The sequence below is a fragment of the Saimiri boliviensis genome, chromosome 11 (genome assembly GCF_048565385.1).
Source record: "Saimiri boliviensis isolate mSaiBol1 chromosome 11, mSaiBol1.pri, whole genome shotgun sequence".
Taxonomy (NCBI): Eukaryota; Metazoa; Chordata; class Mammalia; order Primates; family Cebidae; genus Saimiri; species Saimiri boliviensis.
The window spans coordinates 17,965,070-17,968,548 of NC_133459.1; the positions used below are offsets into that span (position 1 = coordinate 17,965,070).

The following is a 3,479-nucleotide window of genomic DNA, read 5'->3' on the forward strand; positions in this document are numbered from 1 at the left end:
AAAAAAAAAAAAAGTCCAGTTCTGATAACAACCAGAAAAGGCAAAAGGCAGGTAGTATTATTCCTATTTTATAGATGAAAAAGTTGAGGCTCTGGAAAATAAATGATCTTGTGGGCCAGGCATGGTGGCTCATACCTGTAATCCCAGCACTTTGAGAGCCCAAGGCTGGCGGATCACCTGGGGTCAGGAGTTCAAGACCAGCCTGGCCAACATGGTGAAATTCCATCTCTACTAAAAATACAAAAAAATTAGCCGGCATGGTAGCAGGTGCCTGTAATCCCAGCTACTTGTGAGAATTGCTCGAACTAGGGAGGTAGAGGTTGCAGTGAGCTGAGATCATGTCACTGCACTCCAGTCTGGGCGACACAATGAAACTCCATCTCAAAAAAAAAAAAAAGATACAAGAAGTTTTGTGCCATGGCAGTATCATAGCCAGTGAGATTTATCCAAGGTACAATTATTGCTAATTGAAAACTTTTCCCAATATCCCACCATGACGACTTGCAACATAGTCAGCATTGGCAGTTTTTGATAGTCTCTATGGAGACAGAATATTATTTTTTTAAACATAAAAAAATACAAAGATTATGATGACAGAAAAGTACTGATAGTAAATGAAAATTGTAGGAGGCAGAACATAATTCCCATGGAGATTACAGTTCATAAGTTATCATGTGAAATATAAATATACTTGTGTAAAAGAAAGGAAATATATAAATATGATCATAGGCCAGGCGTGATGGCTCATGACTATAATCCCAGCACTTTGGGAGGCTGAGGTGGGAGGATCACTTGAGGCTAGGAGTAAGGGACCAGCCTGGCAACATAGCAAGACCCTGTCTCAAAAATAATTCCAAAAATTAGGCAGCGTGGTGGCATGTGCCTGCAGTCCCAGCTGCTTGGGAGGCTGAGGTGGAAAGATTGTCCGGGCCCAGGAGCTCCAAACTGCAGTGAGCTATGATTGTGCCTCTGCGCTCTAGTCTGGGCAACAGAGCCAGACCCTGTCTCTAAAAGCAAACAAACAAACAAACAAACAAACATACCTGTGTGGTGGGATTTGGAGCTATCTTTTCCCCCTCTAGTTACTAATCTTCCTGTAATGCCGTTAATTACTTTTACGACGTACAGATTTAAAACAATTTTTAAGACACTCTTCTCAGAAGTCCTGAAACTTTGCACGTAAAGCACGAATGCTTTAAATGGTTTTTAAAGGGCATTGTTTTAAATTGCGAACTAGATAGATGGTTTTCTTTCTTTTCTCTTTTCCTTTCTTTTCTTTCTTTCTTTCTTTCTTTTTTCTTTTTTCTTTTTTTTTTTGAGATGGAGTCTCTCTCTGTTGCCCAGTCTGGAGTGCAGTGGTGTGATCTCGGCTCACTGAAACCTCCGCCTCCTGGGTTCAAGTGATTCTCCTGCCTCAGACTCCCGAGCATTTGGAATTACAGGCACATGCCACCATGCTTGGCTAATTTTTGCAGAAATGGGATTTCACCATGTTGGCCAGGCTGGTCTCAAACTCCTAACCTCAAATAACTGGCCTGCCTTGGCTTCCCAAAGTGCTGGAATTACAGGTATGAGCCGCTGCACCTGGACAGATGAATTTCCTTTAGTACCTCTCTAAACCTGGAGACCCACCTGCTTCTAAACTGTAGTAGCCTTCCCTCCCCAAGCAAGCACCAGCTACTATTCTCATCCCCTTCTGTGTCTCTCTGCTAATGCCATGCTCCAATCTGAAGCTGCTCTGTTCCATGTGGTAGCCATCGCCACAGGTGGATATATAAATTTAAATTAATTTAAATAAATAATTCAGTGCCTCAGTCCTACTGGTCCTTCTCCAAGTGCTCAGTAGTCAATGTGTGGCTCGTGGTTACTGTGGTAGACAGCACAGATATAAATATTTTCATCGGAGAAGAAAGTTCTATGAGGCAGCACTGATCTAGCATCTAGGCTGAAGGCAACTTTTAGAACCCTAGCCAAACAAAAGATGCCCCAATTCCTTGTGGTCAGTGGATGGACTGGGCAATGACCTTCCCATCCTGAGACTTTACTCTCTCATCCCTTCTCTACTCTCTGGAAAGCTCAAGGGCCAGGGAAAATTAAGTATTTTCCCCACTAAAAAGTGGGTCTCCCAATTAGAGCTTTTTAGCAGAGCTTTACAGAGCAAAGATTGATCAGGCAGGGTGGAACAGTGAGGAAGGTTAATTAGAGTACTGTTTTTTATTATGAAGTTTATTGACAAAGTCACTTACTGATGTCTACTTTGTGCCAAGGACTCTGTTTTATCTCAGTTAATCCTCAAAGTAAAAAACTTGCCCAACTTTGTGAGCCAGAATCCATACTTTCAGTTACCAAAGCTCATGCTTTCTCTATTACACTAACTTGCCTCCTGGGAAATTCCTGATCTTATAGAAGGATTCTGATTGGCCCTGCTTGAGTATCAAGCCTATCACTAGGACCAATCATACTGGATGAAAAGTTTGGCTGCTATGATTGGTCTGTCCCAGGTCACTGTCCCAGACCAGTAAAGGACATGCCACTGTATTGGTAGACAGTGACTCAGGAAACTTACCATCTTGAAGAACAGTGGAGGTACAAGTGTGAGCATCAACAATAGTGCACATAAAAAGCACTTATGGCTGGGCTTGGTGGCTGATACCTGTAATCCTAGCACTTTGAGAGGCTGAGGCAGGTGGATTTTTGGAGTCCAGGAGACCAACATGAGATTTGGGTAGGGATGGACTCCAGCAATCCACCTGCCTCAGCCTCCTAAAGCGTGCTAGGATTACAGGTGTGTGCCACCAAGCCCAGCCTCATGTGCTTTTTATGTGCACTACTGTTAATGTTCACACTTGTACCTCCATTGTTGTTCAAGATTGTAAATTTCGGTCCTGTTAGAACCACCTAAGATCAGGCTGCGCACGGCGCTTCACACCCGTAATCCTAGCACTTTGGGAGGCCAGGGTGGGCAGATCATAAGATCTGGTGCTGGAGACCAGCCTTGCCAATGTGGGGAAACCCTGTCTCTACTAAAAATACAAAAATTAGCCAGACGTGGTGGTTCACGCCTATAATCCCAGCTACTTGTGGGACTGAGACAGGAGAATTGCTTGAACCCCAGAGGCGGAGGTTGCGGTGAGTTGAGATTGTGCCACTGCACTCCAACCTGGGTAACAGAGCAAGACTCTGTCTTGGAAAAAAAAAAAAAAAGAACCATCTAAAATCAGAGAAAGACAGTCACCAAGTAAAAGAGTAAGGCAGACAGAAACTACTATTAACTGCTTCAACTCTGTCAGTATGATTCCCACTGGGCCTATCCACGTGCTGATCTCATTAGTTGATACGGTTTGGCTCTGTGTCCTCCCCCAAATCTCACGTCGAATTGTAATCCCCACGTGTAATCCACGTGATTGGATCATGAGGATGGAATTCTCCCTTTCTGTTTTTGTGATAGTGAATTCTTTTTTTTTTTTTTTTTGAGACCG

At 43.4% G+C, this 3,479-nt stretch overlaps 1 non-coding gene across 1 annotated transcript; it reads left to right on the plus strand.

Moving 5' to 3' along the window:
- The first annotated feature begins 406 nt into the window (after window positions 1-406).
- LOC120366289 (U4 spliceosomal RNA) lies at window positions 407-547 on the plus strand. Its single transcript, XR_005581015.1, has one exon. It is a non-coding gene; the product is annotated as a U4 spliceosomal RNA (small nuclear RNA).
- Window positions 548-3,479: the final 2,932 nt, after the last annotated feature.